At 41.9% G+C, this 26,584-nt stretch overlaps 1 protein-coding gene across 2 annotated transcripts in view; it reads right to left on the minus strand.

Annotated features, from left to right (window-relative positions):
- Positions 1-6,028: 6,028 nt before the first annotated feature.
- Positions 6,029-26,584, minus strand: part of LOC144579547 (uncharacterized) — a 38,669-nt gene continuing 18,113 nt past the window's right edge. Inside the window, exon 3 of one of the 2 annotated variants that reach the window (XM_078351284.1) lies at positions 6,029-8,791. The gene's annotated coding sequence lies outside the window, so the exon portion shown is untranslated. Of the gene's footprint in view, positions 8,792-23,717; positions 26,413-26,584 lie in introns of those variants that run through there. The other variant, XM_078351283.1, reaches the window with a different exon arrangement.

A 26,584-nucleotide genomic window follows, 5' to 3' on the forward strand; every position in this document is an offset into this window, starting at 1 on the left:
AAATCCCCTCCTTAAACAGAGCTATAAAGTGGCCAGATCTGAGAACAATTACATTCATTTTAGTTATAATAAATTTAATGTTTGGAAATATTTTTTAAAAGTTTAAACATAAAATTACCATATGATCCAGCAATCCTACTTTTAAGTATATACTCAAAAGAAGTGAAAGCAGGAACTCAGATATTTGCATACCAGTGTTCATAGCAGCTTTATTTACAATTGCCAAAAAGTGCAAACAACCCAAATGTCCACCTGAAAATGAGTAGACTTTTTGTTGTCGTAGAGATGGGGGTCTACCTATTTACCAGGCAGGTCTCAAACTCCTGGCCTCAAGTTTTAAAGCAGGAGTGAAAGTTTATTAAAAAGCTTTAGAGCAGGAACAAAAGTAAGTAAAGTATATGTGGAAGAAGGTTCAAGTGTGCAATCTGAGAGATCAAATTCACAATTTGACTTTTGACGTGGAGTTTTAATTTTTTTTTTTTTTTTTTTTGAGGTGGGATCTTTCTCTTTTGTCCAGGCTGGTTTTGAACTCCTGGGCTCAAGCAATGCTCTCACCTCGGTCTCCCAAATTGCTAGGATTATAGGCATGAGCCACCGCATCAGGCCTGACTTGTAGTTTTATACATTGGCATGCTTCTGGGGGGCTGTGTCCCTTCTCCCCTGATTCCTCCCCTTTGGGGTAGGCTGTCGGTATACCAGGTGGCCTGCCAGCATTTGAGAGGCGCCACATGCTCAGTGTGTTTACTGAAGTTGTATGCATGCTCAATTGAGGCATTTTTCCCTTACCAGTTGTATATTTATACTCTGCCATTTTGCCTCTTAGTGACTTGAGACATTTTTTTCCGTACCAGTTAAATGTTCCTAAAGGAAAGTCACATACCAGTTAAACTTTCCTTTTGCCTCCTCGTGCACATGCTTGAGCCCACTCACCCAACTCCTGAGATTTTTTTTTTTTTTGAGACTGAGTTTGGCTCTTGTTGCCCAGCTGGTGTACAATGGCGTGATCTCAGCTCACTGCAACCTCCACCTCCTGGGCTCAAGAGATTCTTCTGCCTCAGCCTCCTGACTAGCTGGAATTACAGGCGACTGCCACCATGCCCACTAATTTTTGTATTTTTAGTAGAGACCGGGTTTTACCATGTTGGCCAGGCTGGTCTTGAACTGCTGACCTCAGGTGATACACCTGCCCCTGCCTCCCAAAGTGCTGGGATTACAGATGTGAGCCACCGCACCCAGCTGACTCCTCAGATTCTATTAGGAAATTGCTGATCACCAGTTTCAGATGTTTCTATCTATTAGGAGACTGCCTTTCCCTGTCACCAGCTAAAACTAATTATTATTTTATGTTATGTTATTTTATCTATTTATTTTGAGATGGAGTCTTGCTCTGTCACTCAGGCTGGAGTACAATGGCGCGATCTTGGCTCACTGCAACCTCTGCCTCCTGTGTTCAAGCAATTCTCATGCCTTAGCCTCCCAAGTAGAGATCCCCCAAGCTGGGATTACAGGCATGTGCCACCACACCTGGCTAATTTTTGTATTTTTAGTAGAGACAGGATTTCGCCATGTTGGACAGGCTGGTCTTGAACTCCTGACCTTAGGCGATCTGCCTACCTCGGCCTCCCAAAGTGCTGGGATTACAGGCCTGAGCCACCATACCTGGTCAACTAGTTATTATTTCAAAGAGGCAGTTTAACAACCGTCTGGCCATCACCTGACATTCCTGGTGATGGGGTTATGGGGAGGGGGAGTTCTATCCTGCCCTGCTCATGTCTAACTACTACTATAACAACTGGAAAGGACAAATATTGCATTCCACTTATATGGAGTACCTAGAGCAATCAAACTCACAAGTCAAAGTAGAATAGTGTCTGCCAGGGGCTAGAGGGAAGAGGGAATGGGCCATTATTATCTAACGGATATAGCATTTCCGTTAGGGATGATGGAAAAAAGGTTTTGGAGATGAATAGTGGTGATAGCTACCAAATAACGGGAACGTACCTAATGCCACCAACCTATACACTTTAAAATGGTAAATGTTATATACATATTTCCAAAATTTTAAAAAAGTTTTACCAGGCACAGTGGCTCATACCTGTAATCCCAGCACTTTGGGAAGATGGGCAGGAAGATCACCTGAGCCCAGAATTCGAGACCAGTCTGGGCAAATAGTAGGACCTTGTCACTACAAAACAGCAAAAGAGCCAGTTGTGTGGGGTACACCTGTAGTCCCAGCTAATCTGGAGGCTGAGGTGGGAGGATTGCTTGAGCCCAGGAAGTTGAGGCTACAGCGAGCCATGATCATACCACTGCACTCCAGCCTGAGCAACAGAATGCAACCCTGCCTCGAAAAATAATTTTGTCTTAGGCACATAATTATTGAGAATAATTTTCAAGAACCAAACCTGTTTATCTGTAGGACTTTTCCCCCTCAAGGTTAATATGTACTTTGAAGTTTCATTCATTCATTGCTGAATGTGTGCTTTGAAGTTCCAGTTATGAATGTTCATTGACAACTTGCTGAAGTTGCAACAGTGAGCAAAACAGACATTATTGCAGCCACCACAGAGCTTACTGTTTATTGGGGGAAATACGCAAAAAGAAGTTAAATAAATAGGTTGGGGCTGGTGGCTCATGCCTGTAATCCCAGCACTTTGGGAGGCCGAGGTGGGAAGATCACACGAGGCCAGGAGTTTCAGACCAGCCTGGCCAACATGGTGAAACCCCATCTCTACTAAAAAGACAAAAAATTAGTCCCAGCTACTTGGGAGGCTGAGGCAAGAGAATTGCATGAACCTGGGAGACAGAGGTTGCAGTGAGCTGAGATCATGCCACTGCACTCCAGCCTGGGTGATAGAATGAGACAATGTCTCAAAAAAAAAAAAAAAAAAAAAAAGGAACCTAAACAAACATATAAAATAATGAATTATAAATGTGAAGAAGTAAACACTGTGCTAAGATACAGATTAATGGGGGTGGGGAAGACCTACTTTAGATGGATCTGATAGTTGCTTTATTGTGTGTTAGAGCTGAGTGATATAATAAAAGTAAATATTTGGTTCCTGACACACAGCTCCTAAAACCCTTGGACTCTCTGGAGTGATAAGAACATATTTCGTATGCTGAAAGACGACTGGCAGTGGGTGTCCCTAGATAACTTCAGGATTGGGGCTAGTTTCCAGAAAGACAAGGCATGATTAGAGGCTTGGAAGTTTCAGCCCCACTGCTTGACCTGTGGGGAGGGAAGAGGAACCTGAGATCCACTTACTCACCAATGCCAGTGATTTAATCATTCATGCCTACACAATGAAACATCCATAAAAACCTTAAAGAACAGGGTTCAGAGAGATTCCAGGGTTGGTGAACACATCAAGATGCTTGGAGGGTGGCACTCCCAGGGAAGGCATGGAAACCCTTCCCCTAACCCATATCTTGCCTTATTCATCTCTTCCATTTGGCTGTTCCTGAGTTATATCCTTTATAAAAAACCATTAATAGGGCTGAGTGCAGTGGCTCACACCTGTAATCCCAGCACTTTGGGAGGCCAAGGTGGGTGGATCACCTGAGGTCAGGAGTTCGAAACCAGCCTAACCAACATGGCAAAATTCCATTTCTACTAAAAATACAAAAGATTAGCTGGGTGTGGTGGCAGGCAACTGTTATCCCAGCCACTCAGAGGCTGAGGCAGGAGACTCTTTTGAACCCAGGAGGTTGCAGTGAGCCGAGATTGTCCCGCTATATTCCAGCCTGGGCAACAGAGCAAGACTCCATCTCAAAAAATAAAATAAAATAAAATAAACAAAATAAACCATTAATAGTAAATAAAGCCTTTCCCTGAGTTCTGTGAGCCATTCTAACAAATCATGAAACATCAAGAGGGAGTAGTGGGCATCCCCAGTTTATAGCTGCTGGTTGGTCAGAAATACAGGAGACAAGCTGGGACTTACAATTGGCATCTCAAGGGGGAGCAGTCTTGTGGGACTGAGCCTATAACTTGTGGGATCTCATGATCATTCCAGGTGGACAGTGTCAGAGTTGAATTGAATTGTTGGACACTCAGTTGGTATCTGGAGAGCTGGAGAATTGGTTGGCAGGAGAAAAAAACCCACATATTTGGCATCAGAGATATTGTGAGTGAAAATAGTTCAGAGGCTGCCATAACAACATACTACAAACTGGGTGGCTTAAACAACCAAAATTTATTTTCTCACAGTTCTAGAGGTTAGAAGTCCAAGATCAAGGTGCTATTCAGAGTTAGATTTCTGGATTTCCAGTGAGGCCTTTTTTTCCTGGCTTATAGACAGCTGCCTTCTTGCTGTGTCCTTATGTGGCTTTTCTTCTGTACACACACACACACACACACACACACACATACACACACACTCACATGATTCTCTGTTGTCTGTCTTTTTTAAATTAAATTTTATTTATTTATTTTTAATGTTTAAAATTTGAGACAGGGTCTTAATCTGTTACCCAGGCTGGAGTGCAATGGCACAATCTCATTTTGTGGCAACCTCCACCTCCAGGGCTCAAGTACTCCTCCCACCTCAGTCTCCTGAGTAGCACCAACTACAGACATACTCTACACACACATCTATTTTTTTTTTTTTGTAGAGACAGATTATTACTATATTGCCCAGGTTGGTCTCAAACTCCCAGGCTCAAGCAATCTTCCCCCCTTAGCCTCCCAAAGTGTTGGGAGTATAGGCATGAGCCACTTTACTTGGCCTCTGTTGTCTCTTCCTCTTCTTTTTTTCTTTCTTTTGAGGTAGAGTTTCCCTCATGTCACTCAGGCTGGAGTGCAATGGTGCGATCTCAGCTCACTGCAACCTCCACCTCCCAGGTTCAAACGATTCTCCTGCCTCAGCCTCCCGAGTAGCTAGGATTACAGGTGTCTGCCACCATGCCCAGCTAATTTTCTTTGTATTTTTTAGTAGAGACAGGATTTCACCATGTTGGCCAGGCTGGTCTCAAACTCCTAACCTCAGGTGACCCACCTGCCTAAGCCTCCCAAAGTGCTGGGATTACAGGCATGAGCTACCGCCCCCAGCCTGTCTCTTCCTCTTCTCATAAATACAAAAATCCTATTGGATTAGGGCTCCACCCGTATGTCCTCATTTAACCGTAATTACTTCACTGAAGGCCCTATCTCCAAATACAGTCACAGTGGGGGTTAGAGTTTCAACATGAGAATTTGGGATGAGGGACCTAATTCAATCCATAACAGACAATTGATGGGGGAAGGCCTCTCAGAGGAGGTGGCATTTCCAGTGAGACTGAAAACAACTACAGGAACTTGTTATGGTATGAGACAGAGGAAGGTTACTCCAGAGTAGAAATGTGTGCAGAAGTGTGTATTTGTTACACTGTTTGAGAATACTGAGTTAATCCTGCAGGAGAAAATGAAAAACAAATGGGATAGAGGAAACTCCTAAGATGAGTTAAGTATAGATAAGAAATTAGTCGATAGAGCATGTGTGTTTTAAATGTAGATAAAAATAAATGAAAGAACCAAAAATAATATTCATGAGACATAAATATGCATGAGGAACCTAGGCACTAAATATTCATGACAAGTTAAATATATACGAGACATTTAACATGCAGGATACACTAAAGATACATGAACACTTAATATTTATGAGGTCTTAATTTGACTACTCATTGGTGATAACTATTCCGGTGCATGAGTCCTCTGCCCAAAAAACACAAACTCACAACCCAAGTAAAACACATAGTTGTTCAGCAAGTTAATTGGCAAGCTACAACCGAAGGCCAGGTGTACGTGTTCCTCCTGAGTCCTTCTGGTAGAACAAGTGTATGCCACTGACCCAGGGCACCTTCTGTCTTCGGGCACCCTTGCTTAAATGTCAGCTTTGGTCCATCAACAGAGAAGATTGACGCAAAGAGACATACCAACGTTGCATAACCCAGTATTTATGTAGTATGAACCTTCCATCTTGTTTGCACCCCTCCTAATAATGTGTTAACTTACCCCATTTCTTTCCTTTTGCTTTTTACTGTATGTTTTAAGTTGATTTTTTTTTTCTTGAGATGGAGTCTCGCTGTGTCATCTAGGCTGAAGGGCAGTGCCACAATCTCAGGTCACTGCAACCTCCGCCTCTTGGGTTCAAGTGATTCTTCTGCCTCAGCCTCCTGAGTAGTTGGGATTACAGGTATGTGCTACCATGCCTGACTAATTTTTGTATTTTTAGTAGAAATGGGGTTTTGCCATGTTGGCCAGGCTGGACTTGAACTCTTGACCTCAAGTGATCCACCCACCTTGGCCTTCCAAATTGCTGGGATTACAGGCCTGAGCCACCACACCAGGCCTTAGTTGATTTAATAAACTGTATGTGATTCAAACATTTTAATTTGGTCTATAAGTCCTTGTGTTCTTTGATCTTTGGGATAGCCTGCCTGATAGTGTAATTGAAGTTTACTATTGCATCAACGTAATTTCCCACACAACAAAAGGCCTTAAAATAGAAAAGCTCAATAATATGTTCTAGGACTGCAGTAGAATAGCCACTAGCCACATTTGGCTGTTTAAGTTTACTAAAATTAAATAAAATTAAAAATTCATTTGCTCAGGTGCATTAGCCACATTTCAAATAATCAATAGTTGCATATGGTTGGTGAACACCAACAGACAACTAAACAGTGCAGAACATTCCTATCATCATATAAAGTTCTACTGGACATTAATGTTCTAGAAACTTGGAGGTCAGTGTGGCTAGACGGGATGCTGAGGATGATTAGCAAGAGATGGGTTTGGAAAGGAATGCAATGTCAATGTCTTGCAGGGAATTGTGCAGTATGGTGCACAATTTTTTTTTTTTTTTTTTTTTTTTAGCATTTTGTACACAAATGTTTATTTCTTAATTAAACATTCCCTTTAAACACAAGGAATAAGTTCTAAATCTTCATAAAGATGAATTAAAAATGAAATCCCTCCAGTATAGTGTATGTAATCACTGTGTTCTTGGTCACTACTGGCATTTACTGTTTAACATCAAAAACAAAGACAGGTTATTTAAAAATCATGCTACTGGATTTCTAGCTCTTCCTCTATGACCAGCTCTATACTGATCTGCAATGTTTAAAAGTTTACATCACCAAATCGAAGCAAGTTTAAGGTGTGAAATAGCTGTGCATTAAACACAAACAATAAAATTATAAGATATAATCAAGTTCATAACGAATATAGGTGTTCTTATCATCATTGTAGATTCTTGGGTAATGTGCTATGAGAGCGTCCTGGGAACCAATGTAGATGGAGTTTGATTTTTAGTCTAACATATATAATCTGGTTTATATTTTAAGAAGACTCCCTCTAGTTATTGGCTAAAGAACAGGTTGGAAGGTGTGCAGCAAAGAGTTAATAGTAGGTCCAATAGCAAGCCTTTGAAAATCCAGCTTAGGCCAGCCATGGTGGTTCATGTGTGTAATACCAGCACTTGGGAGGCCAAGGCGGGTAGATCACTTGAGGTCAGGAGTTCAAGACTAGCCTGGCCAACATGGTGAAACCCCATCTCTACTAAAAATATAAAAATTAGCTGGATGTGGTGGCATGTGCCTATAATCTCAGCTGCTTGGGAGGCTGAGGCAGGAGAATTGCTTGAACCCAGGAGGCAGAGGCTGCAGTGAGCCAAGACTGTGCCACTGCACTCCAGCCTGGGCAACAGAGTGAGACTCCATATCAAAAAAAAAAAAAAAGAAAGAAAGGAAAGAAAGAAAGAAAGAAAGAAAGAAAGAAAGAAAGAAAGAAAGAAAGAAAGAAAGAAAGAGAGAGAAAATCCAGCTTAGCTGGGCACAGTGGCTCATACCTGTAATCCCAGCACTTTGGGAGGCTGAGTCAGGAAGATCTCGAGTCCAGAAGTTCAAGACCAGCCTAGGCAACATGATGAAGCCATATTTCTACAGAAAATTAGCCAGGCTATGCACGGTGGCTCACGACTGTAATCCTGGCACTTTGAGAGGCTGAGGCTGGTGGATCACTTGAAGTCAGGAGTTTGAGACCAGCTGGGCCAACATGGTGAAATGCTGTCTCTACTAAAAATACAAAAATTAGCTGGGTATGGCGGCACACACTTGTAATCCCAGCTGATCAGGAGGCTGAGGCAGTATAATCATTTGAAACTTGGAGGCGGAGGTTGTAGTGAGCCAAGATTGTCCCACTGCATTCCAGCCTGGGCAACAGAGTGAGACTCCATCTCAAAAAAATAAAAAATAGATAGGAGCGGAGGTGCCTGCCTGTTGTCCCAGCTACTCAGGAGGCTGAGGCAGGAGGACTGCTTGAGCCCAGGAGCTTGAGGCTGCTGTGAGTTATGATCATGCCACTGCATTCCAGCCTAGGCAACAGAGTGAGACCTTATCTCAAAACAAAAAAACAAAAACAAAAGAAGGTCCAGCTTACAAGGGTGGTCCTTGGCTGGAACTTGGATTTTGGGAGGGTTTCCACCACCTAACTGACAAGAATGGCTCACTGTGTCTAAATTGTATGAATGCTATGCTTATGTTACTCCATATGCAACTGATACAACAAAATAGCATAAACAAGGTGGCTTATAAACAACAAAATTTTATTTCTCACAGCTCTGGAGGCTGGGATATCCAAGATCAAGGCACTGGCAGATTCAGTGTCTGGTGAGGGTCTGGTGAGATGGTACCTTCTCACTGAGTCTTCAGAAGGAGAAAGATGAGGAGTGTCTCTCAGGCCTCTTTTATAAGGGGACTAATCCAACTCTGCTCCCATGACCAAATCACATCCCAGAGATTCTGCCTCCTAAAAACATCACCTTGTGTGTGAGGTTTTCAACATACGAATTTTGGAAGAATGTAAACATTCAGAGCACAGCAATACTGAACACCTGCTTTCCATTGAGGCGTTGGGAATTTTGGTACATGTGAGGCAGAGGGTGCCTATGCAACTAGTTCCCATAAGATCCTGGGGTGCTAGGTCTTTAACAAACTTACCTGGTTGGGAACATTTCACTTGTATTGTCACAACCCATTGCTGGGATAATTTTTTTTTTTTTGAGACAGAGTCTCGCTCTTGTCGCCTAGGTTAGAATGCAATGTCATGATCTTGGCTCACTGCAACCTCTGCCTCCCAGGTCCCAGTGATTTTCCTGTCTCGGCCTCCTGGGTAGCTGGGACTACAGGGGCCCAACACCATGCCCAAATAATTTTTATATTTTTAGTAGAGATGGTTTCACCATGTTGGCCAGGCTGGTCTCAGTTGATCTGCCCTCCTTGGTCTCCCAAAGTGCTGGGATTATAGCACACCTGGCTACTGGGAGAATTAATCATGTCCTGTTTGATACCAGTGGAAGAGAACTCTTGGAAGCTTGGGGCTCATTTCCTCTGAACTTTACCTGATGCAACTTTCTCCTGTGCTCATTTTGCTTTGAATTTTTTGCCACAATAAATCACAGCTGTGAGTATGACTATATTCTGAGTCCTGTAAATCTCTTAAGTAAATCATTGAAACTGGGGGTGGTCTTGGGGACCCCTGAGGAGGAGCAAATAACAATGAAGTGGGAAGACTATTCAAGAGGCAATTACAATAATTCAGGTGAGAAACAATGATGGCTTGGACTGGAAGGGTGACAATCAAGATGGAGATAAACATAAAGATTTTCAAAATATTATCATTATTGCAGAAATACAGACATAGAAAGGAAATCCTCAGCTGATATAATGATAGGAAATTTGGTTCTTTCTCTCCAATTCCCACTCCTTTTTGGGTTTTAACTTTGATTCAGTTTACTAAGTATTTACATGCCTGCCTATAATGTTCAAAGGATGAAACCACTCACATGTAGCTCATCTTCTTCACTGTTGGAAACAGATGCTTGATGCTACAGTGAAAAATTAGCACTGAGACAAAGGATCTTTGAACAAGGCAGTCTTTACTTCCTGCAGGAAGGATACTCTTGACAGCCATCTTGCCACAAGAGTACAACGAACAAAGGAAAAGCAGACATATTTATCTTTTATGCTTTTGGGGTCATCCTTACTGCTGTGTCTGATCTCCATTGGCTGCAGCCAGACTTCACAATCTAAAACTAAACTCGATTGGCAAACAACTAAAAATTTTTCTAAACAGGTAAAAGCAATGGAGAACAAAAAGGAAGTCTAAATAAGGAAGGAGCATAGGCTGCAAGATGGGACATGCCTGTGAGCATGTCCAGCACAGATATCTTGGTTAAAGTACAAGGACATAGAATGTACTACGTGCTTGTAAGCATGTCTAATAGCTACATAGGATAGGGCTTAACAAAGAGTTATTAGCAAAAAGCAAGAAGGCTTTAAAGAAAGTCTTTAATACAAACCATAATTAAAAAATTTTTTTTATTATCAGATCTTGGGCTGGTACAAACTATTATTTCTAACACTTACGATTTATTCTTTAGCAAGAAAGGAAACTTTGAAGAACTTTTCTACTTTCCATATCCATCAAAATCTGTAAGTTTTCCCATTTAACAGCTCTCATTTCTATTCCTTCTGTCTCTTCTCCATTGCTGGTCCCACCATTGTATCTATTGAGGTCCAAATTAATGCATCAATTCAAAAAGTCAGTCTTCCTAATAACAGGTTCTCACATCCTTAGCCACATTAAACATGTTCTAATTTTCCTTAATTACCAATCCATTCCCATTGCCATCAAATTAAATTCCTTTTCCCCAGATTCAAGGCTCACCATATCCTAGTTCTATCCTATCTGACTTAACTTCCCATCCTAGTCCTCCCTGATGCTTTTCCTCCTCTCTCCAGTGCTCCAATGACCATGTGTGATCCTTCCTATCTCAAGGCTTTAGTCATTCACTTTTATTTTTATTTTTTAGTAGAGATTGGATCTCACTTTGTTGCCCAGGTTGGTCTCAAACTCCTGGGCTCAAGTGATCTTCTTGCCTCAGCCTCTCAAAGTGCTGGGATTTCAGGTGTAATCTGTAATCACACCTGGCCTTACTTATTTCTTATACTTTTCTCTCTCCTTATCTCTTTGATTCATTCAAGCCCCATTTTATTCATAAAGCCTTTCTTTTCTCTCTTTTTTATTTTTCTTTTTCTGTTAGATCTCATTCCATCACCCAGGCTGGAGTGCAGTCATGACTTACTACAGCCTGGACCTCCAGGGCTCAAGTGATCCTCCTGCCTCAGTCTCCCAAGTAGCTGAAACTATAGCCATGTGCCATCACACCCATCTAAATTAAAAAAAACAACTTTTTTTGTAGCGATGGGAGTCTCCCTATGTTGCCCAGGCTGGTCTCAAATTCCTGGGCTCGAGCAATCCTTCTCCTTTGATCTCCCAAAGTGCTGGGATTACAGGCACAAGACCCCATGCCCAGCCTCCTTCTTTATTTTAATTTGAATTTCCTAAATCAAATTAAATTTGGCATTGGCTTCATCTGCCTGTCTCATGTAATGACCAATATTCTCATGTCCCTCCCTCCTCGAAGCATATATAAATCCTGGAAATCATGGACTCCGATGAAGAAGCTTGGCCTTTGGTTTATCTTTATGGCTTGGAGATATTCACTGACCTCATTTTCTGTTTGAATATACACAGCTCTGCGGGGAGCATCTACTTTCTTCAGATCACTGGGACTTTTACTGCACATTCCATGGCTACATTTCTTAGAGTTGAGGGCCCAGGCACCTATGCACATCTTCAGTGGTTTTGAACCCCCCAGGAAAGAACTGTATTGGATCAGGACTAATATCTCCATTAATCATACACTTATATAACTGCACAGTAACTTCTTTTACATGGTAAGGTTTTTCTTTCCAGTTAAATTGTTTTATAATTTATGCTTTGCATGCCTCACTATGCTGAACATGGAGAATCCTATAAATACTTGTTGATAGGCACAAAAAGAAAATGCACAGTTTCTGCCTAAGGGAATTTACAACTGGCCAAGGAAGCATACCTAAGAAGGGGAGGCCCAGATATGACCACGAATTAAGGAACTGTAAGATAACTAAAATTTAAAAAAATTTAAATTTAAATTTAAAATTTAATTCTAAATTTAAAATTTAGAATTTAAAAGGAAGGAAGCATTATAGAGCATCTAAAAAGACAAGATTATATCTTGCTGGGGGTTCAGAAAGGATAAATGAAGAAGGACACATTAAAGAACGCTTTTTTCTTTTTTTTTCAACCTTGGCTGGCATAACAAAGTATAAAGAATGCTTTTGAAGCCTTGAACCTCTTCGAGAGAGAAAAGACTTGTTTTTTAACTTTCTAATTTTTTGAGAGAAGAATTTTTTAGTTTAAAACAACACTCTTGGGGGTGAATGAAGAAATCTTGGATGCATTCTATTCTCTCTCCCTTTTGATTCTTCTTCATTAAGATTAGAACTTCATTTAATTTAATTTGCAAGATATGTCATTTCATTACTTTAACATTTAATATCTATTAATGTGGATTCAAACTATGTAATTTAATTTCTTAACTAATAGCTATATGACAAGCTTTCAGCCATTCTTCCTGACTTTCATGTCAGCAGTGGGAGTCCTTGATGTAATTACTCACGATAAAAAAAAGGCTGGGCCAGCTCACGCCTGTAATCCCGGCACTTTGGGAGGCCAAGGCTGGCGAATCACTTGAGATCAAGATTTCAAGACGAGCCTGGCCAACATGGTGAAAACCATCTCTACTAAAAATAAAAAGAATTAGCTGGGTGTGGTGGTGCATGCCTGTAATCCCAGCTACTCGGGAGATTGAGGCAGGAGAATCACTTGAACCCGGGAGGCGGAGGCTGCAGTAACCCAGGATCGCTTCATTGCACTCAAGACTGGGCAGCACAAGTGAAACTCCATTTCAAAAAAAAAGCTGACTTTTAGCCAGACATGGTGGCAGGCACTTGTAGTTCCAGCTACTTGGGAGGATGAAGCAGGAGAATCACTTGAACCCGGGAGGTTGAGGTCGCAGTGGGCCAAGATTGCACATTGCACTCCAGCTTAAGCAACAAGAGGGAAACTCTATCTCAAAAAAAGAAAAGGCTAACCAGTAAGCTGCAGGCACTTGTCACTGCCCCTCACCTCCTAGGCCCAGAAGAATGATATAATAATGTCAAATTTAGCTATATAATATCACAAACTAATGAATAATACATCTTCCATTCCCCCTCCTGCTTCCCAGGTAGCTTTCCAATAGGATTGACCACAAAACTGGCTGGCCAGGCATGGTGGCTCAAGCCTGGGGTCCCAGCACTTTGGGAGGCTGAGGCAAGCAGATCACAAGGTCAGGAGTTCAAGACCAGTCTGGCCAATATGGTGAAAGCCCGTCTCTACTAAAAATACAAAAAAATTAGCTGGGCGTGATGGCACACACCTATAATCCCAGCTACTCAGGAGGCCGAGGCAGGAGAATTGCTTGAGCCCATGCGGTAGAGGTTGCAGTAAGCTGAGATCATGCCACTGCACTCCAGCCTGGGTGACAGAGCAAGACTCTGTCTCGGGGGGCAGGGGGAAACAGATACGGGTGAAAGCGAACACGATGACATAAAAAAGCATTAAACATAAGAAAAACATTATTTTTCATTTTATAAGAAAATACTAAAAAGCAGAAAAATAAACATTTTATTGTTAGATAGGAATGCTTATATTAGTGACTGATAACTAATTAAAAATAAAATTCTAGAATGCTATTTGCATCCATTTGAAAAAGAGATACCAGAACAGCATTTGTGTGGGATCTTTCACAAAAAGCACTAACAATATGGTCATAGTTAAATTACTGTATTTCAAACAACTGTCTGCAGGACAGGATGAGAGAGTGGGGTTAGCACTGGAAGGGTAGGTAATAAGGTCAGGGACTGCATTTGTTTCTGCAGCCAGAAGTTTTCTAATGATTCTTTGACCATTGATATATATCAGGTGTTAGTTTAAAAAGTGGTTTGCAGGCCCCTTCAAAAACGTCATATTCAGCAGATGCAAGGTGGGTATAGGAAACTGCACCCTTTTAATATACTCTCTAAGTTATTCAAATGCAGGTGATCTGAAGACTGTACCTTGAGAAACATCCTGAGCTATTGGGCTTCAAATTTTCTATACATTTATTTATTTATTTGGTTTGAGATGGTGTTTCCCTCTTGCTGCCCTGGTTGGAGTGCAATGGCACGATCTTGGCTCACTGCAACCTCTACCTCCTGGGTTTAAGCAATTCTCCTGCTTTTAGCTTCCTGCTTTTGAAGCCTTGAATCCCAGAGGAGCTGGGATTACAGGTATGCACCACCACATCTGGCTAATTTTGTATTTTTAGTAGAGATGGGGTTTCACTATGTTGGTCAGTCTGCTCTCAAACTCCTAATCTCAGGTGATCCATCCACTTTGGCCTCCCAAAGTGCTAGGATTACAGACATGAGCCACCATGCCCGGCCCAAATTTTCTATACAGAAAGTAGAGTGTAGAAAACTTTCTAGTTGGAGAGGGTGGCTAAAGAACTTGTTCAGAAAGTTTCTTTAGAGTATTAGAGGTGCTAAGGGGCTCTTGAGGGAGACTGGAGGAGTCAATGGTTAAGAGATGCTTAAGAGGAGTGCTTCTTAATCCTTAAGTGCACACACATCACTGGGGATCTTTATAAATGCACTTGCTAATTCAGTGGGACTGAATGGGTCCTGAGAATTCTGTACTTCTAACAAGCTCCCAAGTGATGATAATGCAGCTGGTCCCAGCCATGCATGGTGGCTCACACCTGTAATCCCAGAACTTTAGGAGGCCAAAGTGGGGAGGCCAAAGGCAGGTGTGGATCACCTGAGGTCTGGAGTTCGAGACCAGCCAGACCAATATGGTGAAATCCCATCTCTACTAAAAATACAAAAATTAGCCGGGCGTAGTGTTATATGTCTGTAATCTCAGCTCTCGGGAGGCTGAGACAGGAGAATTGCTTGAACGTGGAAGGTGGAGGTTGCAGTGAATTGAGATCATGCTACTGCATTCCAGTCTGAATGACAGAGTCTCAAAATGACTCTGAATGACTCTGTCTCAAAAAAAAAAAAAAAAAAAAAAAAAAAGATAATGTAGCTGGTCCCAGGACTACACTTCAAATAGCAAGACTTTATACTGAAAATGGGGTATATATTGGAGAGAGATATGTTTAGACATTGTATGTGAAATGGAAAACCAAAGCATAAAACACCATCAAGTTCTGAAATAGACTTAAACCAAAAGTTCAGCAAACACAAATCTTGAAAGAGGAAATAACTGAAGTAGAACCCCAGGTAGTGCAGATTCACTAAAAGTGAATCACAAGGCTCTCTCAGGTTTTCCCAGGCCCCACCCATCCCCACAGGGCTTGTCTGATGCTTCCACAAAAAGAAAGGTTATAGATAAGGTCGTAGGCAAGGGCCCATCAGCTTCTACTCAAAAAAGTCCATCAACGTTTCTTAAAGAAGCTGAGTGTGGTGGCACATGCCTTTAGTTCCAGCTACCCGGGAGGCTGAGGTGGAAGAATCACTTGTGGCCAGGAGGTCAAGGCTGCAGTGTGCCACGGTGGTGCCACTGTACTCCAGCCTGGGTGACAGAGTGAAACCTTTTCTCAAAAAACAAAAAAACAAACCCCGAACATTTCTTTAACTAATTGTTTTCTCTGATTAACAAATCTATTCCCTACAGGCTAGAAAATGCAACTTTGCAACACAGGATAACCAATTATCACCACAGAAGAAGTTCAAAAACCAAGATCTGGCCGGGCACAGTGGCTCACGCTTGTAATCCCAGCACTTTGGGAGGCAAAACAGGTGGATCACTTGAGGTCCGGAATTTGAGACCAATCTAGCCAACATGGTGAAACCTCGTCTCCACTAAAAATACAAAAATTAGTTGGGCGTGGTGGTTGGCACCTGTAATCCCAGCTACTCAGGAGGCTGAGGCAGGAGAATTGCTTGAATCCAAGAGGCAGAGGTTGCAGTGAGCCCAGATGGTGCTATTACATTCCAGCCTGGGTGACAGAGCAAGACTCCATATCAAAACAAACAAACAAAAAAACCCAAGAAACAATTTCTTATCATATCTTCCTCTGCTGAAAATCCCAGATGGTTCCCTACTGTTAGGATTAAAAAACCTAGATTTTTGAGCTTCAAATTCAATTTCCTCCACATTCTTCTCTGTCACTCTATTTCCAGCTATCTCTTGCCAATAACTAGTTTTCTCGTACACTCTTAATGCAGTTCACACCTACCCATGGGGTACTTCCTACTTCTAGGCTTCTGCTTCAATCAGTCTCTTTGCTGGAATGCCCTTTTAAAGAATATATTCTTCAAAGCCTAGCTTAAACATAATAATCATATGCAATAGTAATCAATATTTACATAGTCCTTACTATTTGCTAGGCACTACATTATCTCAATGAATCCTCATCCCAACTCTGAAAGATAGGGGTTATTATTTTCCATTCATTCATTTGGCAAATATTTATTGAGCCCCCTAATGTGTGCCAGGCACTACTTACAGCATAAGTCTTCTCCTTCAACAGGCTTACATTCCAGCGTTAAGAGACAAATAATAAGCCCAGGTACTGTGCTCACACCAGTAATGCCAGCACTTTGAAAGGCCAAGGTGGGTGGATCACTTGAGGTCAGGAACTCAAGACCAGCCCTGGCCAACATGGTGAAACCCGACTCTACTAAAAATACAAAACTTAGCTGGGTCTGGTGGTACACACCTGTAATCCCAGATGCTCAGGAGGCTGAGGCACAAGAATAACTTGAACCCAAGAGGTGGAGGTTGCAGTAAGCTGAGATTGTACCACTGTACTCCTTCCTAGGCAACAGAGCAAGACTCTCTCTCTCTCAAAAAAAGAGGCAAATAATTAAAAAATAAGTAAACATACAATGTGTCAAGGAAGAGTGTTGGGGAGAAAAATGAAGCAGGGTATGGGGACACTGATAAAGGTAATGGTTTGAGCAGATACCTGAAAGGAGACAACCATTAGCCTTGAAAACAGCTGGTGGCCAAGAAAACAGCAAGTGTGAGGAGCTTGACATGTCTGGCAAGGGTAGATGACTGAATAAGAGAATGGTTGGGCCTGAGGTCGGAGAAGTCGGGCTAATTCATACAGAGGGCTTTCTAGGCTAATCTAAGAATTTTGCTTTTTTCTCCAAGTTAAATGTAAAGAAAGCATCGTGCATTTTAAAAAGTCATGCACTATTGCCTTGAAAAGTGACCACAAAGAGACTGGTTAGGAGGCTATTGAAAAGGTCCAGGTAAGACATGAGGGACCAAGGTGCAAGCAGTGGAGGTGGGGAGACGAGGTCAGATTCTGGATCTCTTTGAAGGTTCAACAGGCAGAATGTGATGGCTTGCAGGTGACAGAATGAGAGACATTCTTTACTTAGGCCAAGTAACTGAGTTTTTTGGCATCTACAGCTGGCAGGATAGAGTTATTATTTGTTGCTATCTTACAGATAAGGAATTTGAGGTTTAAGGAGGTTACGAAACACCCCCAAAGTCAACTGTCTAGTTCTCTGATACAGGTTTATCTGGAAAGATTGAGCAGCAGTTCCCCTTCTTCCAATCTCCTGAGACTAGCCTGGGCTAGAGTTTTACCTTTCCCTTGACCTACAGAATTAATAGGCCTTTGTTTTCTAAGAACTCTTTGCTAACGTAAAGGCAAGGATGAATTGCACTGAGTCTGGGAAGGGTTGTGGAATTTTTTTTTTTTTGAGTTAGGGTCTTACCCTGTCACCCAAGCTGGAGGGCAGTGTCGTGATTTCTGCTCCCCACCAGGTTCAAGCAATTCTTGTGCCTCAGCCTCCAAAGTAGTTGGGATTACAGGCATGTGCCACCATGCCTGGCTAACTTTTTGTATTTTTAGTAGAGACAGGTTTTGCCATGTTGGCTAGGCTGGTCTTGAACTCCTGACTTCAGGTGATCTGCCTGCCTCAGTCTCCCAAAGTGCTGGATTATAGGTGTGAGCCACCACTTCTGGCCAGGGATTTTTAAGATTTCCAAGTGCCTTCCTCTCCTGAAGCTTGCAACAGAGGACAGGACTCAAGCAGGGATGACTGCAGGATGCCTGGGAGACAGGTCACTAAGCACTGAGACCCTGGAAACAGCAAAGAGTGCTGGTGACAGCTGTGTCTGGTCAGACAAAGGTGAATCAACAGCATCATCCCATTTCAGTGACCCAGAACCATTCAACCACCCAAACCCTAGAGATCTTGTATACTTCACTGCAGTACAGAAAGAAATCCCAGAAATAATTCTTATCCATCTTCAGACTGTGGGCTCTAAGCCATATTTTATTTGAATAAATAAATTAAAAGAAGAAAAGAAATATAACAGGGATGTTCACCATGTCTATTTATATAGTGTGATACTATGCATCCGTTTAGAAAGCTAGAATAGATTTATATTTATAGATGTGGAAAGATGTTCTCAATGTGTTACAAAATTAAAGGATCAGTTTACAGAACAGTATGTAGAATATGAATCTGTGTAAGTCAAATCCTGTGCATACATATGCCTACAAAAATATATGGATGAAGAGACAGCTGGGAGCAAGTTCATAAAGTGCTAACAACACTTATCTGTGGCTAGTGAGGTTTATGTAATTTATTTTCTGCTTTTATGTATTAACTGAATTTTTAAAAACAGGCATTTTTCAATTATGTAATCAGAGAAAAAGTTTTCTCCTTAGAAAAAAAATCTGCTACCTTGGATTTTACAATTTTACCTTTAATTACGCTATAAAACTGTTTTATAAAAAGATATATTTATACATTTATTTATTTTATTTTATTTTTTGAGACGGAGTTTTACTCGTTACCCAGGCTGGAGTCCAATGGCGCGATCTCAGCTCACTGCAACCTCCGCCTCCTGGGTTCAGGCAATTCTCCTGCCTCAGCCTCCCAAGTAGCTGGGATTACAGGCACGCGCCACCATGCCCAGCTAATTTTTTGTATCTTTAGTAGAGACGGGGTTTCACCATTTTGACCAGGATGGTTTTCGATCTCATGACCTCGTGATCCACCCGCCTTGGCCTCCCAAAGTGCTGGGATTACAGGCATGAGCCACTGCACCCGGCCCAAAGGTACATTTAAAATATTCATTAGACATTTTACACCCTAGAAACTTTTTATTAAGCCTCTATTTTCATCGTTTAAATGCTGAAAAAGTTAAGTACATTAAGCAGTGTTTCTTTATGCTTGAGTTCTTCCCACTAAGCACTCTGGTAAAAATACTCAGCTCCATTTACTTATTTTTAACATTACTTTTCTTGGGCTTTTGTGCTGACAAAAATTAAGTGTTTACTTTTTAAAAATCACAGTTACGGCCACAAATAAGATGACATTAATTTCACTGATATTAATTTTTTACTGAGATAGACATAGTTTTAAAACAACCACAGGAAAAAAGTGCTGTTCAAAGTCTGGCATTTTAGTACATTTACTGCAATGATTCTTCTTCCTAACGTGATTACAAAATTATATTACTTGCATGTTGTTACTTTTTCTTTAATTCTTGAAATACTAATGCTATGGATACTGCACTCATCTACATGATATTTCTAAATACGTAGTTCCCGGGTAAGTAAATCAGCTCAAATCAAGTGAATTGGCTGAATTCGAACTCTTAAGAGTGTTAGGTCCTTGGTCATAATTAGGCGTTAGGGATAAAAATCACTCTATTAGCTGAAAAACAATTTCGAAGAAGTAGATGGCTATTGACAATGAAATCAAGAACTGTGCCATGCCTGTACAATACTCAATAAAGGAAATTAAGAACTCCTGCCCCATCTGTTACATATTCAATAAAAGGAAAGGTTTTGTTCACAAGAGGAACAGGAGGAGGAAACAGGAAAACCAAGATGGAATTATCAGACAATGAATGGACACAAATTTACTGGAAAATAGGTAAATAAACAAAAGCAAAATTTAATTTGAAAAAACATTTAATTACTGATACAGAAATGAGAGTTACACCTTAAGAAATTAGAGGAAAGGCTGGGCATTGTGGCTCACACTTGTAATCCCAGCACTTTGGGAGGCTGAGGTGGGCAGAAGATGAGGTCAGGAGATCAAAACCATCTTGTCCAACATGGTGAAACCCCATCTCTACTAAAAATACAAAAATTAGCTGGGTGTGGTGCTGTGTACCTGTAGTCCCAGCTATTTGGAAGGCTGAGGCAGGAGAATCGCTTGAACCCGGGAGGCAGAGGTTGCAGTGAGCTGAGATCATGCCACTGCACTCCAGCCTGGGGACAGAGCAAGACTCTGCCTCAAAAAAAAAAAAAAAAAATAGAGGAAAAGCTTTTGGGGAAGAGGGAAGTCCTTTTTTAGACTTGTGTCATTTCTTCAATCTCTACATTGAATTAGTCACTAGCTTCTGGTGCAGGTTGAATCTTCAACATAAGTGGAAGATCTTAAAAGGTAGTCTTCAAGGCCAGGCGCCGGTGGCTCACACCTGTAATCCCAGCACTTTGGGAGGCCGAGGCAGCCAGATCACCTGAGCTCAGGAGTTTGAGACCAGCCTGACCATCATGGAGAAACCCCGCTTCTGCTAAAAATACAAAATTAGCTGGGCGTGGTGGCACATGCCTGTCATCCCAGCTACTTGGGAGGCTGAGGCAGGAAAATCATTTGAACCCAGGAGGTGGGGTTGCAGTGGGCTGAGATGGCACCATTGCACTCCTGCCTGGGCAACAAGAGCAAAACTCAGTTTTAAAAAAAAAAGGTAGTCTTCAACTTACTCTCACTGCTTCTATTTGGTTGTAACCTCTTACCTCTAATCCATCTTCCATTTGGCCACCATTCTAAAATGTACAATTGATTATGTCAGTTTTCTGCTTTAACATTCTTCAATGCGTTGGGCGCAGTGGTTCATGCCTGTAATCCCAGTGCTTTGGGAGGCCAAGGTGGATGGATCAGTTGAGGTCAGGAGTTCAAGACCAGCCTGGCCAGCAAAATGAAACCCCATCTCTACTAAAAATACAAAAATTATTTGGGTGTGGTGGTGGGTACCTGTAATTCCAGCTACTGGGGAGCCTGAGGCAGAAGAATCACTTGAACCTGGGAGATAGGGGTTGCAGTGAGCTGAGATCAAGGCATTGCACTCCAGCCTAGGCCCACAGAGTGAGACTCTGCCTCAAAAAAATATAAAATACTTCAGTGGCTCCCTATTGCCTTCAGGATAGAACAACAAACATGGCTAGGCATGGTGGCTCACGCCTGTAATCCCAGCACTTTGGGAGGCCAAGGTGGATGGATCACAAGGTCAGGAGTTCAAGACCAGCCTGGCCAACATGGTGAAACCCTGTCTCTACTATAAATACAAAAAGGATCTGGGCATGGTGGTGTGCACCTGTAGTTCCAGCTACTTGGGAGGCTGAGGCAGGAAAACTGCTTGAACCCAGGAGGTGGAGGTTGCAGTGAGCCAAGATTTCGTCATAGCACTGCAGCCTGGGTGACAGAGCAAGACTCCGTCTCAAAACAAAAAAAAGAAAAAGAAAAACACATGGGCATGGCATATAACGTCCTTAGTCAGCTGACTCCTGTCTGATGTTCTAATCTCTGCCTCATTCTGTAAACACACTGCATCCGAGTCATGCTAAATTAATTGCTGTTTTTCAAATAGGCCATGCCCTTCTACTGTGGTCAAACTGTTCCTTCAGCCGGAAATGACTCCCTTTTCTCCACCCTAAATCCATACCTGCAAACTCCTAGTAATCTCTAAAGACTCAACTCATGTCCCCTTTTTTTACTGAAGACCTTCCTGACCTGTTTAGGCAGGTTTTTTTTGTTTGTTGTTTTGGTTTTTTTTTGGACAGTGTTTCATTCTCGTTGCCCAGGTTGGAGTGCAATTGCACGTCTCAGCTCAATGACACCTCTGCCTCCCAGGTTCAAGTGATTCCCCTGCCTCAGCCTTCTGAGGAGCTGGGATTACGAGCGTGCACCACCATAACTGGCTAATTTGTCTATTTTTAGTAGAGACGGGGTTTCACCATATTGGTCAGGCTGGTCTTGAACTCCTGACTTCAGGTGATCTGCTCCCCTTGGCCTCCCAAAGGCAGTTTTATATAGACATTTATTCTGTAGAATCTATAGCGTTTTAATTATCTATTGCTGCATATTACATTATCCTCAAACTTAGTGGCTTAACTTAAATGTAAACATTTATTATCTCTCACGGTTTCTACAGGTCAGGAATTTGGGAGCCACTTGACTGGGCAGTTCTAGTTAGGGGTTTTTCATGGGGTTCAGTCAGATGTCAGCCAAGGCTGCAGTCATTTGAAGGGTTGAATGGGGCTGGAAGATCCACTTCCAATGGCTTACTCACACAGCTAAGTCTGTGCTGGATACTCATGGAGGCTGCAGTTCTTCTTCTAGATGGTCTCTCTACAAAGTTGTTGGGGAGTCCTCATGAGATGATTGCTGGCCTCCCCCAGAACAAGCAATCCAAGAGACTAAGGCGGAAGTAGCAGAAGTCACCTCCCATAACCTCAGCCATACTCTTGTTCACATAGACTAGCCCTAATTCATTGTGGAAGAAGACGACATAAAGACATTAATACCAGAAAGTGAGAATCATTGAGAGTCATGACTGGCTCTCATATACAGTGATTCAATTATACATCATATCTCACTAGCCAGTGACCACAAAATAAGATCAGACCCTCCTTTTTTTTGAGACACGGTCCCACTCTGTCACCCAGGCTATGGTGCAGTGGCACGAACACGGCTCACTGCAGCCTCAGTTTCCTGGGCTCAAGTGATCCTCCCAGCTCAGCCTCCTGAGTAGCTGAAACTACAGGTGTGTGCCACCAGGCCAGGCTAATTATTTTATTTTTCATAGACATGAGGTGGTCTCAAACTCCTGGGCTCAAGTGATCCACCTGCCTCTGCTTCCCAAAGTGCTGGGATAACAGGTGTGAGCCACTGCATCCGGCCTTAATTTTTAAAAATTTTTAGTTGACAAATAACAATTACCTATATTTGTGGGGTACAGTGTGATATATACTTTATCAAATGATTAAATCAAGCTAATTAACACATCTATCACTTCACATATTCATCATTTTTTGTGGTGTGAATATTTAAAATTTATTTTCTTAGCAATTTTGAAATATACATTACATTATTCTTAATTATAGTCGCCATGTTGTGCAATAGATCTTAAAAACTTATTCCTCCTGTCTAAGCAAAACGTTCTACCCTTTGACCAACATCTCCCTTTTCCCTCTCCCACAACCAACCCTCTGTTAACCACCATCCTACTGTCTGTCTACCACTATGAGTTAATCACCACTCTACTGTCTACTGCTATGTGATTCCACATAAAAGTCAGATCATGCAATATTTGCCTTTCCGTGCCTGGTTTATTTCACTTAAAATAATGTCCTCGGCTGAGTGAGGTGGCTCACACCTGTAATCCCAGCACTTTGGGAGGCCGAGGCGGGTAGATCACAAGGTCAAGAGAGCAAGACCATCCTGGTCAACATGGTGAAACCCCATCTCTACTAAAAATACAAAAATTAGCCAGGCACGGCTAATTTTTAGCCAGGTGGTGGGCACCTGTAGTCCCTGCTACTTGGGAGGCTGAGGCAGGAGAATCACTTAAACCTGGGAGGCAAAGGCTGCAGTGAGCCGAGATTGCACTACTGCACTCCAGCCTGGCAACAGAGTGAGAATCCGTCTCAAATTAAAAAAAAATAAAAATAAAACAAAGTCCTCTAGGTTCATCCATGTTGCAAATGGCAGTATTTCTTTCTTTTCAAAGGCTGTTGTGTATACAAGCACATTTTCTTTATCCATTCATCTATTGTTGGACAAGATTGATTCTATTGTGAGTAATACTGAATAATTCAGCACAATTATTGTGAATAATGTGAATAATGAGCATGGGAATGCAGATATCTCTTTCATGAAATGCTTTCAATTCCTTTGGATGTATTCCCAGAAGTAGGATTGCTTGATCACATGGTAGTTATATTTTTAGTTCTTCGAGGAAACTTCTTACTGTTTTCCATAATGGCTATGCTAATTTGCCTTCCCACTAACAATATACAAGGGTGCCCTTTTCTCCACATCCTCTCTAACACTTGTAACCATTCATCTTTTTGATGACAGCCATTCTAACAGGTGAGAGGCAATATTTCCCTGTGGTTTTAATTGGCATTCTTCTGATGATTAGTGATGCTGAACATTTTTTCCTATACCTATTGACCATTTGTATGTCTTCTTCTGAGAAATATCTGTTTAGGTCCTTTGCCATGTTTTAATTGGGTTGTTTTCTTGCTATTGAGTTGTTTGAGTTCCTTATATATTTTGGATATTGAAATCATACTTTCAGTGTTCAAATTATGACTTAAGCCCTCATGGCACATTTCCTAGAGGTAACAACCTCTTCTTCCTCCTGTATTTCTGATATAGTTCTCATGTTTTCAGGAACAGTTCCTCCTGTTCTGCCACAACCTTCTGAATCTGCCAGAGTTCTGCTCTCTCACCCTAGTAAGAGTGTAGCTCCAATGGGCACCACTCCCCTGCACTGTTACCATTGCTTCCACCACTGAATTTGAGAAGTATTTGATATTCTTCTAAGAAAGTAAAATAAACCCAAGAGCACAACTGAGGCTACACTGTGACTGTTAACAGGTTTTGGCTTTTGTTTACAGAAAATATAATAGGGTAAGCTATACTGCTATTAACAGTGGCTGCTATGAAAGGTCCATAGTCTAAACTCATTATCAGAATGCAGAAACACAGGGCTTCTGGAAACTCTATCGTCAGAGGCTGTTCTCTTGTCCTATGCCCTACCAGAGACATAATACAACACAATCTGTCATTAGTTCAATTCCTGAGTTCTGGGATTTTCACCACAGATGAAACTCAACAATCCATGCCATGGAGTACTGGGCCAAGTGCCCTCCATTTCTTGTTCACAGCTTCTCCTCCTGCATTGGCTGAAGAAAACAAGCCTGCACACTCTCTCAGCATTCCTCTCCATCCCACTTCCACAACCCTCACAGATAAGTGTCCAAAAAATAGCCCTCTCAGCTCCGTAAAGATATTCAGTAATGAGCCGGGCATGGTGGCTCACACCTGTAATCCCAGCACTTTTGGAGGCCAAGGCAGACCGATCACCTGAGGTCAGGAGTTCAAGACCAGTCTGGCCAACATGGTGAAATTCTGTCTCTAATAAAAACTCAAAAATTAGCCGGGTATGGTGGTGTGTGCCTGTAATACCAGCTACTTGGGAAGCTGAGGCAGGAGAATTGCTTGAACCCAGGAGGTTGCAGTGAGCTAAGATTGCATCACTGCACTCCAGCCTGGGTGACAGAGCAAGACTCTGTCTCAAAAAAAAAAAAAAAAAGAAAAAAAAAAAAAAGAAAGAAAGAAATCAATATATAGAGGCAGACAACTACTAAAAGATACTTTATTAGCAGCCTGAAGCATCTACTTCTTTTTTCTTTGTTTTGAAACAGAGTCTTGCTCTGTCACCCAGGCTGGTGTGTAGTGGCTCAATCTTGGCCCACTGCAATCTCCACCTCCCAGGTTCAAGCAATCCCATTGCTTCAGCCTCCCAAATAGCTGGGACTACAGGCACACACCACTATGCCTGGCTAATTTTTGGGGGGTGTTTTTAATTAGAGATGGGTGGTTTTGCCATGTTGGTCAGGCTGGTCTCAAACTTCTGGGCTCAACCGATCCACCTGCCTCAACTTCCCAAAGTTCTGGGATTACAGGCATGAGCCACTGTGTTCGGCCTTCATTTGTTTTACCTCAATTATTTCAGGCCTTCACCTGGAACTGGACATTGTTGATGGCTTTGCAATTACAAAACCCAAGAGGCAGCTTCAGAGTATCTCCCAGAACAAGGGGGGAATCAGTACTAAAAGGAAATTAGAGCCTTTGCTTTTAAAGGTGAACCAGCTGGTTCACTCATCAAGGTTAAAAAATAAAATCCTGGCTTCAGCCAGTTTGTTTATAATATCACTTGCCATGATTACTTGTTGGAAAGCATGGCTCCGCTTCATTAGAGAGCCTGGAGGTCAGATAGCAAAAATAGAAACTGGAAGAGATATTAAAGGAATAAGTGGTGGCTAGGGATAGAAAATAACGTCAAGCAGATTGTTCGTCACATGATAACAGTGGGCAGTAGTGAAATGATGAGAGGTTTTGTGGTCAAACAGATGTAGGTCCACACGATGATGGGACTCTTCCCCCCAAGATGGGGTGACTGGGACTTCACTTCTCTAAACCTTAGTTTCTTCAGATGTAAAATGATGGTAATAATTTTACTTCACAGGGTTGAGGATTAAATGAGAAAATATATAATCAAGCACTGGCAGGAGGCAGGCTATGCTTCAGGTATACCACTTCAGGTACAGCACTGGGTGCTGGGATTAAAGGGGTGAAGGGATGAAAATGAGTCACTGTCTTCACTGAGGTTTCAATCTAGAAGGGAGAGCAGGAATTAAACAAACCATGACCTAACTACAATTATGATGAATGCTATCACGAAGCATTTAGGGTGTCAAGGAATGTGGCTATGAGGAAGTGATGCAAAAGCTGGGGAGTCTGGGTTGGGGAGAACATGTCATCTTTCAGTTGAGGCATTCTAGGCTCG

This window comes from Callithrix jacchus, chromosome 15 (assembly GCF_049354715.1).
Source record: "Callithrix jacchus isolate 240 chromosome 15, calJac240_pri, whole genome shotgun sequence".
In the NCBI taxonomy this organism is placed as follows: domain Eukaryota; kingdom Metazoa; phylum Chordata; class Mammalia; order Primates; family Cebidae; genus Callithrix; species Callithrix jacchus.